This window comes from Thamnophis elegans, chromosome 2 (genome assembly GCF_009769535.1).
Source record: "Thamnophis elegans isolate rThaEle1 chromosome 2, rThaEle1.pri, whole genome shotgun sequence".
In the NCBI taxonomy this organism is placed as follows: domain Eukaryota; kingdom Metazoa; phylum Chordata; class Lepidosauria; order Squamata; family Colubridae; genus Thamnophis; species Thamnophis elegans.
The window spans coordinates 97438185-97452041 of NC_045542.1; the positions used below are offsets into that span (position 1 = coordinate 97438185).

The 13857-nt window shown below is 38.1% G+C and overlaps 1 protein-coding gene across 3 annotated transcripts in view; it reads right to left on the minus strand.

Annotated features, from left to right (window-relative positions):
- The window catches only part of RNF44 (ring finger protein 44), an 86045-nt gene that overhangs the window by 28386 nt on the left and 43802 nt on the right, over window positions 1-13857 (minus strand). Inside the window, exon 1 of one of the 3 annotated variants that reach the window (XM_032238965.1) lies at window positions 486-1483. The exons of the other annotated variants lie outside the window; for them this stretch is intronic. The gene's annotated coding sequence lies outside the window, so the exon portion shown is untranslated. Of the gene's footprint in view, window positions 1-485; window positions 1484-13857 lie in introns of those variants that run through there. 3 annotated transcript variants of the gene reach the window in all.

Here is a 13857-nt window from a genome sequence, read left to right on the forward strand (position 1 = left end):
CCTGTATACCCCACCTCGGCCGTTTTGTTTTCTCCCTTTTCATTCCCTTTCTGGGGCTTGCAGCCGCCTCGCCCTCAGCTGAAAGGAGACGTGGTTGTCGATCAGGGAAGAAAAACCTCAAAAGCGGCCCTTCGCATTTTGCAAAAGACATGATCAACTGCCTCCGTTAAGGTATCGATGAGCTGCAGGTGCAAACGACAATCGAGGAGGAGGAGGAGGAGGAAATGCCCCGGACTGGATTTTTATTGTTGGGAAGCCGCAGTTTACAGCGCCGGGCCATTTGATCCTCCCCCAGCAGCATCATAGAACCATCTTTAGCAGAAACGGAACACCACCCAGATTGCATTTTTTTAAACACGGAATTATGGCTTAAAAGGCCTTAGTCCTTTTAAGTCCAAGCGGCGCCCCCCCCCCCCCCCCGTGCATCTCCACCTCGCAGCTGTGGATGCATACAAGAAAAGCCCTCTTCACCCCGTTCTGCCTACCTGCCGGCTGGCTCCCCTTCTCTGGGTGCAGCTGCACCCCACATAAGCCGTCCTTTCTGCCGTGCTTCCTGGGCGCCGGCTCCGAGCCCCGTGCCCGCGCCCCCCACGGCTGTTTCCGGTCGCTTCTTTGTTTTCCTTCACGCTTGCAGAGAGCTGCAACCTCCTCAGAGTTGCCCCCAGAGCCGGGGAGGTCCAAGAAGGCGCCGGCGACCCCGGGTCTCTGGTCCTTTAAGAGCTGCCTGCGCCGCCGGGGTGTAACAAACGGCGCATTTTATTCACAACATTCGGACCTCAGCGCGCGCGCCCGAGCCTGGCTGGGGCCAAATGGGGGGGAGGAGGAGGAGGGGTAGAGGCGCGGCCCCGAGCGCTGCAGCACGTGACCGCGTCCGCTGCTACAATTAGCCAAAGCCCACGGCCGTCTCGCGCAGTCGTGCTTGGGCGCGTCCGAGCGAGCTGCACGCGGCAGCAGCGGAGCCAAAGCCTACCGAGGGGGTGTTAGCAGGGAGACGTCATGGCAACCATAACCGAGGTGCGGTCAGCGGGACGGTCCTCGGAGGCTCTGTGTGACACGGGGATTATAAGGCACCCGCGCAAGTAAATATACGGATACCTGCAGGGAGAGGCGGGAAAGATTCGCCCATCTCGGGCATTAACTCTTGTTTTCCTCCCCGGGCGAAAGAATTGTTGCTCCCCCTCCGCTATTTTAGTATGTTGCAATGTGGAATTGTGCTGAAGGATGACTAACTGTAGTTAAGCGCAGTTGGTTGGTGCGGTGCAGCTCACTGAGGTAAATTACATTCGTTAATTCATTTCTCTCTTTCTAGCCTTGGACATAATCAAAATTTAAGATTTTAATTCCATCTTTCCTTTAGAGAGCATACATATTATAAATGCATAATCAGAATCACACATTGTAAATGTATAGTAAAGAAGTAGAGGGAGACTTTTAAATAAAAACGGCGATTTATTTAATATAAAGTCCAATTTTGTTAAGAAGATGCCTCCATTTATAGCTCTTCTTTCAAAGATAGCACCTTTCTGAAACTTCACTAACTAGAGTAAGTACTTTAACTCATATTTCAAACTATAATGAACATCCACCAGGACAAACCAGATATGCCAATACAGCCACATCTGGTGGTTATTTTTCAAATAACCTGGGGGGGAGGGTCTGATCAAGGATGATCATATTTGGGGTTCATAAGGCAGCAATGCATAAGCCTGCATTGCTGCCTCAAAAGCTTAAAGCTTTTTTTTATCCATTTCTAACCGGGGAAAAAAACCTCTTAAAGAACTAAAAATGCCTGCTCTTTAAAAGCTTTGACAGTTTGCTCTAGTGATTAAAGTCCAAACCCTGAGTTCAAGTCTCACCTTGGATTATGAAACCTAACTGGATGATTTTGGGCAAATCAATCTCTCTCAGCCCAACCAATTTCACAGGATGGTTGTTGTCGGGATCATAGGAGGGGGAAGATGAGTTGGATATGTCTGCAGCCTTGGGGTTTTTGTAAAAATAATAAAGGCAGAATATAAATAAAGGGGGGGGGCAACTGTGATTTCGCTTTGCTTCTCCAAAGTAGTCTTGTCCAAATCACTGAGGCAAAGTCATCTGCCACTTACACAGCAAGCAAATAAGCTACAGACTGAAAGAGCACTTAAGACTTAGAAACCACTCCATGGTGCTTTACAGCATACTGAGTGGTTTAGAAATGCTGCTATTTAACCAAACTGAAGAGCATTTGGACATTCCTAAAGCTGATTTTAAAAAAAATCAGGCATTCATACTATATTTCTTTTCATTTTAAGAAAATGTCATCCCAAGAATTATAATGTGCAATATAATTCTCTTTATTTCTTTATAATTAAATAAGCTTTAAGAGGACCCTGGGTTCTCCAGAACCTTTAAATTAACATAAGCCTTACAAACAAACCTATTCATTTATATATCTATCTAGGTGTTCTCCCGTTCATTATAACTTATTCCCTTCCCAAGTTTGTAGAAACGGGGAAAGAAAAGATTGACCAGAACTATCCTTACCCCTTATGTGGGGTAAACCAACCTATAGTTTTGAGAACTACTTCCTCCTTACCAAACAGATGGGGGGAGCAACAAGCTACCTATTACTTTATTATATTTTTATCAGCAAAAGAAATACCATTTTGGTTTTCTGTCTTGCATATCAAAAGGATTTGGATTGCCTCCAGTTATGTCAGTTATCAACAGTCATGTTATAGTGCTTCCATTCTAGCAACTTCACACATACACTACTGAGAGGAGAAAAATAACAATTTAGACTTGTCTACACTGATCCTATCTTTGGCCTAAGAGGCAGGATCTACATCAATGTTTCTTGCAAATTCAGAATAAGTCTCAGCTTGCTCTATCGGCACCAAAGCATACCAACAACCTTGGATTGTTCCTCTGGAAGAAGAGGTGAAGCCAATAAGTCTGTCCCAGGAATCAAGTGTCTCTCATTAAAGTATCTCATTAAAATATTTGGTTTTTGTAAGTGAAACTACAGACAAAAATGAATTTTATCAAATGAAAATTATTCTTCACAGCAAGGGAAGCAAAAAAAGCAAACCATGGTCAAAAATTCAGTTGACCATACTATTCCATATTACAGGTCTGCCTGATAGAAAACTATTCTGCATATCAAAGATTTTGCAAGAATTGAACACTCCAACAACACAGAATCATGCAAAGCACTAATGAGCTTTGCTAAAGACTTTCTCCATTAATAGGAGAGATTGGAGTAGGGAGGGGGACAAAGCATACTTGACAATTTCCTCTATATTAACAAATTATTTTCTGTGACTGAATGTTTTTGTGATATTCAGTTTTTAGTAGACCATTTCATCTGTATACTGATCAGATATGTTTGTCATCTCCCTAAATGCTACTGTCTACATAGTAGACAACATTTAAGTGCAGCTTCTAGGAATACCATTATTACTTAAATACTACCGTATAACTTCTATTAAGGACTCTTGATAATTTAGTATCCAAAACCATTTTTATAATGAGCAAGAACTTCTCCTTATCATGTATCTCATGTCAAAAGTTACCCAGGAATATTGTAGTAAGCCTTGCATTATTATCATGCTGTACATGCTGGTCTAAATAGCAATATACACACATTAGAACAATTGAGTCTTCAGATTCACTACATTAGAGAAATCTATTTCAAAAGATTATTGCAAATGTAAAAGATTTTTTTAAATGCTGATTTTTACCTGGTTACAGTCAGGAACATTTTTTTACCTGATTTGGAAAAGAGGAACTGAAAAAAAAGCCCAGAAATGTATGTGATGTTAATTAATCTGAGAGCTTTGAAAAGAGGACACTTGTTACTTCTAATAATTTACTTGGACTATGAGAAGTGTCTTAACAAGGCACTTTATCATAGAGAGATGAAGTGATTTTTTTTCCTCTTTGAGGTGAAGAGGTTGTTTCAGTGACTCATTCACTACTGGTAGCTTTGATAAGCAAATTCAAAACCTGAAAAATTGTTCATTTGGAATTGCTAGAAGTAATAGTTCTTGTAGTTCTGTGCTGTTACGGATAGGACTCCAAAACAATGTGCAACGTCAGACTGAGATACGTTAAAAAGTTAAAATATAATTTTTGGATTATAATAACCAATGTCTCTGAAGCAATGTTAACAGACAACTATTCTTTTTTTTTTAAGTGTTTTAATTCATTTGTAAAGCAATGTGGGGTGGTATATATGTCTTAGTGCTATTGTTATTGCAGTTGTTATTTCTACTGCAAGATTCTGGTGTTTTGAACCCAGAACTATGACTGCTTCTAAGGAGAGTCTTCTTGTCTCATTTCAATTTCTGAATACCCATCCAATGAAAACAAGGAGAAGAAATAAGCAAACAGATGTTCCACAATGTCAATTATAAGCAAGGCTCTGATTTTATAAAGTATTATGGCAGCACTTTGGATTAACAAATGCAGGCAATGCTCTTTTTCCTGGAACCATCACATGTTGGAGAACTGGATTATATTTTGTAGACTTGATTTTATTTCTTGAGGATGTTTATATTTAAATGTTTGGTTGCAATGCTAGGAGAACATTCTAAGTATTGCCATTAATATTAAATAATTCGCTTATTCATTTTGGTTATGAATAGTCTAATTTTGGTTAATTTTAGTGGATACTGCATATGTACTAAAAGTGGTTCACTTATTTTAACGCTTCCGTATTTTGTGGATTATCTATTGCATCTGAATATTACTTTGTTATGTCGCTAGAATCATTCCCCATTCAAGATGTGTTTTTATTGCAATTTTAACCTGATTTGTGAACTGCTCAAAGAATCTGCAATAAACTTATAGGCCTGGGATGGCGAACCAAGACATGTGTGCCAGAGATGGCACACAGAGCCCTCTCTATGGGCACACGCACCATTGCCAGCTGCTCTTCTGGTTTCCGGTGTGTGCATGTGTGCTGGCCAGCTAGTCTTCATGTGTGCTGGAAACCTGAAGACCAGCTGGCCGGTGTATACAGGGGCAACGGCCACCTGGTCTTCGGGTTTCCGGCTCTCCAGTGTACGAATGTGTTCCAGTTTGGGCACTCAGTGCCGAAAAGGTTCGCCATCACTATTATAGGCTTTTTTTTTTAATGTAGATTTTAACACATAGTCAGATTTTAACACTTGCAGACATTGGTTGAAGATGGCCCTCCTCTTTGGATAATCACACACAACTACCATTTCACCCTCCTTTCTTTCCTTTGACCTGTGACCTCAAAGTTGTAGCATTTGCTCAATAGAGTAAAATAACAGTCTGCCCTCCAGAGAAATATTTGCCTTCTGAATATTATAACATTTAGAGTAATACTCAAAGGAAAGAAAGGAGGGGTGGAATGGTAGTTGTGTGGTTGAAGGGCCATCTTCAACCAACGTCTGCAAGTGTTAAAATCTGACTCTATGTTAAAATCTACAATTTTAGGAGGACCTAGTAACTTCATTCAGAATGATGCTGGCAAGACTATGAGCTTCTAGACAAGCCATCCTTCCCTGTAAACTTTTAAGGTTTATTGGGGAAAAATGCTGAACTTTCATAGTTATAATTGAAAATTGATGTGACCAAATTGAAGCCACAAGGACATGTACTCACTGTTCATATTGAAAGGGCATACCCATATTTTATGAGGACCAGTACAACTGGGGAATAAAATATGAGAAGCACTTATCTACATTGCACAGGCCTTCCGCAATCTATTATGATTCTGAACCAAGGAAAACCTAAAATTGTCAAAATAAAATAAACCATTCTAAATTGGATGTTTAGGAATAAGAGAACTTGGATAGTATGAGCAGGTTGAGTTAGTTGAGAAATTATGGCATAAAACCACATCAAGAACTGCAATAGCAGTAATATTAGGAACAGAATATTGTTAAGGATCGGGTCCCACTTTATAATGGAATAACTGAAATAATTTGTCATATTAATTTTATATGAATTACATAGAAAACATTGAAGTTTCTCAATTCAAAACCCAGAAAGGGTAAGTAATGGGGTATCAGAAGGAAAGGTGAAAGTTTGAAAGATAAAACCTGGAATTACCAGAAAATTTGGATTGGGTAATTACAATGGTTGATTAGTTTTGCAGGAAAAAAATGTTTATTTTTAGCACTTTTTCACAAATTCCACAGGCAAACATAATTTGACAGATGAGATCAAATTCAGATTAGCTACACAATAAGAATGAGAAAAAGAAAAAATGAAATTCAGCCAAAAACAATGACAGTGGCTTTCAGGATAAGTCATCCTGATGGAAAGGAAAACCAGTAGGGTAAAAACTCCTGTGCAAGGAATTATGATAGCCAAACTATCAAGCAAGAAGGGACAAACAACCCTTTAAGAATGTTACAACAGTGAAAAACAAGGAAAGATGCTTTTAGGAAAATTTAGTTATAATAGGAATATGAAAGTACAGATATTGAGATCTACAAAAGGCAAATGAGGATAAAGGTGATTGACAGGTACTACTGATTCCTTTACAAATGTTGTTCTAGAAGAACAAACATTTGTAGCAAGAATATGTTCAGGAAACTGACGCCACTAGAAAGTGAGGTACAGTATGAGAGGCACTGGATCGGGTGTTGAATAGAAAAAGTTGAGTGTAGATGAAATAGCCAATAAACAACTTAGACTGAAAGATGTGCTAATCTGTGCAATATACAAACACATATGGAAGAAGTCTGTTCATGTAGACTGGGAAAGATTGGTGAGTACACTTAGTGGAAGTATATAGATAACATATTAATGTCCTTAGAACAGAATTTTCAGTTTTTGCTGCGTTCTCAATGTTTTTAGTAGAGTTTTTCACTGTTTTAAGATTCTATTTGGCATAATGCAATAGATATGAATGTTAGTCTGTAAATTCATTCAGTGACAATTTCAATAATAATAATACATTCTGATGCCTGTTGAGCTTCCTCCCATAAATAGCTTCAGACATTGTCTCACTTTCTAAAATGAGGCGCGCCTCAACGTAAATGAATCTATCTGCAAACAGCACACTGACCAACTGGATGAACCTGTTAGAAATATAATTAAAGTAACAACTGCACTGACACTGTACACCAAGAATAGTTATACAATATTATGGTTCAGCTTAGTATATCACCCTAACCCAGATTTCACCAGATTAAGTATATTGAGGATAACAGTGGCTTGTTGTAGATTCAGTTGTTTTAATTCTCAGTCTGGTGTAGCATCAATTTCCAAACTTGTTAATTCCTCTTATCACTTCTCAGGTGAAAACAGAATATATTTTAGCATCTCCTACTTTGTTGTATATATTTGGGTACCATTTGTTGATTTGGTTATTTTTTTAAAAAAAGGAAATTGTAGCCAGGCAGACTCAAAAAGATACTGAGCATATTATCCAAATATAAGGGAATTTTAAATATTCACTGGGTAAATATGTTGTGTGAATGCTGTCAACATCTCTGGCATAATCTTAAGTTCTAGAACAGGAAGCTCTAGTTTGAACCTTTGGCCCAGCATTAAAAATTCACTGCCATTTGCCGTGCTGAGTAGGCATTATTAGAGTTCCATTAATAAAATTGTAATGCCATTGCAGCAAAAATAAATGTTTGTGTCACTTTAAAAATAAACAGCATACTAAACCATAATTATTCTCATATTTCTTAAGCAAGTTAGAATGGTCTGCTTAACAAATCATGCTAAGCCAGAAACTGATTCATAAACCAGAATGACAGAAATCACAGAGCACAATAATTCAAAACTGAATAAAATATATTATCAGTTAATGTGATGTGTGGTAATGTAATGTGATGGATTAAAATATCGCAATCATCTTTATTGTGTTTAGAACCTGCAACAAAGACTTGAGTTTGAAATAGTTAGGCACTATTCAATAGCCTTGTTCTGCTTTGTGAATAATGCACTTTAGGCTACATAAGAGTCACACTTGACAGATAAGATAACCTCTAATATGTAAGACTATTGTTATTTGCACTATGAACTTCAGTTGCTCTGAAATGCCTTGTGCATTTGAACCATATCCCCACAGGTCTAAATGAAATCATAATTGTGTGTGTAAGAGTTAAGGCATATGGCTAAAGACTGGATATAAAGCAGTAGTCTGATCACACCAAACTACTTTGCTGTCATTGAGTACTGATACTCTTCAGTATGGTTTAGAACTCAAAAAAGACAGAACAGTTGACATATATTTTACAAACAAACCAGATTCCACCGAATGAAAAACAAGTATAGTTGTATGGTTTCCTTGAGGGAGGAAAATGCCTCCAAATAATACATAGGCTTCATGGTAGCAGAGAGCTTTGTTTTCCCAGAATCATTCTAAGTGGATGAATGATATAATGCAATCAGCCAAAACCGCCCATCATAGAGATAATGATCTGTATTTTTAATTAGAGTTCTCAAAATCTGCTAAGATGTTTTCCATTTCAAAAGCTCCAGTATAAATTTGCAAAACAGGCATAGCTATTCCGCATCCAATTATTAATATCCCAAGGAGTGCTTTATTAGGTGAAATTAAGATCTAATTACATCAACATTCCTACACCCATCCCTGTACCTCTAGGTAAGCACTATTAGGCATAAAGGACACCAATCCTCACTGCTCTCAACAGCAACAACTTTCAGGAATTCACCATAACAATCTTAGCAAACAATTTCTACCCAGATTAATACTTTTCAAAGTGACTTTAGAATCATTTATTTGATGTTTTCAAATCCCTCTCTCCTTGGTGGTTCAAAATAGAGGTTACTTCAGTTCCAATCTTCCCTGAATGCAGACTCCTGGGGAGAGCATCTGCCGCTGCAGACATACATGACTTCCCATAACCTAGATTTCCCAGTCCAGCAAAAGAATTTAGAAAGGGTGAATTCCATTATCACTTGTTTAAAAAAAACCCTCTGGCTTAATTTAGATTGCAGGGAAGATTTTCAACTCCATTTGGCCTCACATATGCAAATGCTCATGTATGCATACTTATTTACCATGGATGTTTTAATGTTTATATTAACTGTAAATGTTTTATTATTTTATACTGCTGTTTATATACCTAGATGATTCAGAATTAAATTGGGAAATACAAATACATTAAATAAATATTTACAGGTGTCCAATCTAAATTAAAAAAGACTCTCTGAGTCCAATAAAAAGAAATTCCAGTCTTGTAGGTTTGGAAAATGTTCGGGTTGAGCCTTGTGCAAAATGATATTCCCTCAGTGTTTTCCTGCTTAAAGTCTTTGGAACTTTTTGTGCAATATAAAAATAATTAAAAGAAAGCAATTCCTCCGGTTTTAATCAACACTTCTGATTTAGCCAATTTACCTGGTCTCAAAGAAAACAGAGTTTTCAGATTAATGCACAGGGAAAACTTTTCATGGGGCTCAAAAAAGACAGCAGATATACTATAGAGCTGTGATGGCGAACCTATGGCATGTGTGCCAGAGGTGGCACTCAGAGCCCTCTCTGTGGGCATGCGCATCATTGCCAGCTGCTCTTCTGGGCAAGCTGATCTTTGCATGTGCTAGAGACCCAGAAACCCGAAGACCAGGTGGCCGGTGTGTGCATACCAGCTGGTCTTCAGATTTCCAGGACTCCTGCAGCGTGCGTGAAGACCAGATGGCCGGTGCGCATGCACGGACCGGAAACCAGAAGACCAGGTAGCTGGCGAAGAAGACTAGGTGGTCTTCAAATTTCTGGGGCTCTGGTGCACACAGCATTCTGGTTTGGGCACTCGGTGCCGAAAAGGTTCGCCATCACTGCTATAGAGTCTTGAGAAATTCATCTTTAACCCACACAAACACAAAGCCATGTGTTGTAATTAAGTTTAAGTTATAATTATTAATGGCTACAATGATATACATTCTATTGTTGTGGGGAAGAGGAAAGAGTATTAGGTAAGTTAACCAACTTCAGTTATTAATAATAATAATAAAGGCGGGATAAAAATAAATAAAATACCTCTTATACCACTTCCACAATGAAAAGAAGCAGTTTTGAAACTCGTCATTTTTCTGCCTAAGTAATACTTGGGTAAACTGCAGAATTTAGACTATCTTATCTAGAAGATAGAATTCACTGCTAATGAACTTACAAACTTTTAAAATCGCAAATAACATTTAGATAAGGAAGTGTGAACATGGATCAGAATCACTGATAGTTCAGAAAAAGGAATTTTATAGTAACTTATTTAATCAGGGATCTTGTGAAAGCCTACTGGTGCTTTTCACAGCAAAACTGTGATATGGCAGAATAATAAGGGAAATCAACGAATTGTTTTCATCAGTCAATGGCCTCAACAGAGCAGTCTCTGCTGATATTATTAGCTGTATACTGTCTCCTAGCTCAGTGGTCTCCAACCAGTTCTGTGGAGAGGTTTTTCCACAGACTAGATGGGGGCTGCTTTCGTGTGCTGCCTGCATCCCATGGATGGGGCTTCACTTTGCATCTTTTGAGCAGCTGGGTTCTGGCATGTTACGGACCAGTGTCAGGCTATGGACCCGGGGGGGGGGGGGAGGGGAGACCCCTGTCCTAGCTCCTTTAACACTCCTATAGAAATACTTTTAATGGTGTTTTTCTAATATTCATAAATCAAGCGAATTAAACCTTTTTAAAACCCCTTTCACTTTGACCAAGAAATCCATAGATCTTACTCCAGCAACCTTTCTCTCTTTGTTGACCAATCAATTCCCTCATTGACCCAGGAGCAGAGAATATAAACCATTACTCCATTTACAAGCTGCAAATATTTTACAACTATTTTATCCTTTGCTCTTATTGCCCTTATCTGTAAATAACAATCACAAAAAAGTTATTCAGCAGTAGTAGCTGCTGAAGGAAACGTTAGTTCTACCACCATTTTATAAGCCACATTCAGTTTACAGAGAGACCACGCTATTTAGGCTTTATTAGACTCTTGCATTGAAAGAGAAAATAGGGAGCACCTTCCTAACCATAACTCCCCTTGGCTGCAACAGGCAATAGAATATGCAGCATTTCAAATTTGAAACCAAAACGGCACTTCAGGGCAAGTCGTCCATACAAATGTCCAAAGGCATAAGACTTGATGATTTTTTCACACCCCCCAGCCCTGCTGAAATCAGAAAATGACTCACAAATATACCAAATGCTTGAACAGCATAGGTGAGATGAGATGAAAGAGGGTGGGGAGGGTTTCTGAGTGTGGGGAGTGTGATGCAGCTTTGAACAAATGTCATAGGAATAAGAAAGTCGGGGTTGAAATAAAGCCTTCTGTTTCAGCCTCCCTCAAATTTTAAAAACCCTGCCCAGCACAAAGCTTTTGAGCTGATTCCAGTAACACAGGCATGGTTTTGCTAAAGTGTTTCTCCGCCTACTATTTGAAAGAGAGAGAAAATGGGCATTTTTCCTCCATGGCAAACAGGAGTCCTGATTGTCTTATTTAGGAGCAAATGGTTAATGCAATGATCCAAGCCTAACGCCCATCCACTATTTTTAAATTCTGCATAAGAGTGTAAGCACAAATAATTTGTGCCACATTTTGAAGTTTTGATTGGTAACACAAATCAACTATTCCTTTTAGAACATTTTAGAACACACAAATACAGTTGCACATTTAAAACCCATTAAAAAAACAACTGAGTATCTTTTTGTTGCTGTTATCAATGGGTGTTACTAAATTCATTTATCATTATAAGATGAAAATATTCTGAACATTTTTGAAATAATCCCAATATAAACAATATATCAATGTATCTCTGTCTGACTACCCACTCCCTTGGATTTCTGGACACTGTATATAGGAAATAACATAATGTTAATCTGCATATTGATGTCATCACAGATTTACAACATTTGTGTCATTCATAATTTGCACGGCATCATATATTGCAAATAATTATGAGCCGTGGTGGTGCAGTGGTTACATGCAGTACTGCTAGCTACTTCTGACTGCCAGCTCACCAGCTCAAGATTGACTCAGCCTTCCATCTTCCGAGGCCGGTAAAATGAGGACCCAGATTGTTGGAGGCAATATGCTGACTCCATGAGCAGCTTAGAGAGGGCTATAAAGCACTGTGAAGTGATATATAAGTCTAAGTGCTATTGCTATAATTTGCATCATCTGCATCATTGCAATGATTTACCTGACCCAATGGATTTTCTGAAATAGATGCCCTCTCCATCCAATTAATTTATCAGAACTAGAAGGAATATATTATGCCTTCTTCTTGATACCGTTGCCAAATAACTTTAAACTTCTGATAGCAATCTAGCCCTGATTATCTACAATTCTCCAAATTCCAAACAGCATAATCAGCGAACATGCAATAAGATTAGTTTGCTCAGAGATTTGTGAGTAGTATCAGAATGAAATGTTTGCAAGTAGTTTCATAAACAAAAACCCCTTTCCTGTTCTTTATCACAGTGTTTCAGTATGTTTTTATCCGGCAATCTAATCAGTGGTATAGAGAGGCTGTACTATTTTAACTGATGTTAAACAACTGGTAGCTTCCTGAGCTAATGTCTATAAATCTACTTTCAGGATCTAATCTACCTTCTGCCTTGCTTGGTCCTAGTTCACACTGTGTGCTTTATATACAATGGGGTAGTAGCTATAGTTCGTTGCATGTCTGTTTCATATTAGTGTATATAATCCAATCTGTAGTTTTTGAAAAGCAGTAATATTCAAATGTACATAGACAAAATTGAGTCACATAGCACTTAGATAATTTTATTACAGGATAAACACTTAATAAATTATGAATTAAACCAATGCTCAAATCTACATGAAGGGAAAAGGCCATATTCATACTTTACATTGTTACAATTTACTGAATAAATCATATTAGTTAAGTTAACACATAAATTAACCCATAAACCAAGAAAATCCTATTGTGACAATGTGGTATGTGCACTAATCCATATAAAATAGCTTGTTTCTGAAACGAAAAGCCCAAACACCTAACTTCATTATCAAAGATCCAAAAACTTAGAATTTCAGAAATCATCTTGAAATCAATAGCCAAAAATGTTACAGAAAAGCTCAAAATAGCTTTTGAAATTATTCATATTTTAGTTAGAAAATAAAATTTATCATTTTGTAATTACAGGCATGATACTAGGAAAAATCAGAAATTTAAATATCCACCCTCTGAGTAAAAGCTGGAAAAGAACAGAGTTGCAGCTGCTTTTATTGTTTACTTGATCACCAGTAGAGAAGGATAACAAAAATCATTAAATACTATTTTAAAAAAAAGTACTATAAAACACATGCAAACAAAAACCTCAACCGTTCCATTATCTCTCCATTGCTATCCTTATAGCAAGTATTTATTTGATTGCTACAAGTCAATTTTTGCTGAAGCAAGTCAGCAATCTATATGAATGTAAAAATACAAACAGACATTTGTTCTGCAAAATATCAAAATAAATTACCCAAATTGATGCTTTCCAGATATGGTGAAATTGCAGTTCCTGGAAGTCCCAGCCAATGCAACCACTGGACATGCTGGCTGGCAATTTGGGAGTAGCTAGAGGGCACCAGGTTGATGACTTCATCATAAGGAGAATAGCATCACTTTGCTCACAGTCTATTTTATTGGTAACTGGGAAAATATGTTTCTAATTTAGTTTTATAATAGCTACCAAGTGCCTGTGGGGCAAGATAATTCTATTAAGTCCCTCAGTGAAGTCATAGGATTTGGCCTCAGAGTGGTAACATCTCTTTTTATGTCTTATTTAAGATAGCATCAGAGAAGAGCCTTTGCATAGTGAAAATAAGACACCCGTTCAGCATGTGGGGGAGTACGCATGTGTGGAAAGGCCACCTGGTTGTAGGTAGTCTTTGGATTGCATGCACCTCTCCT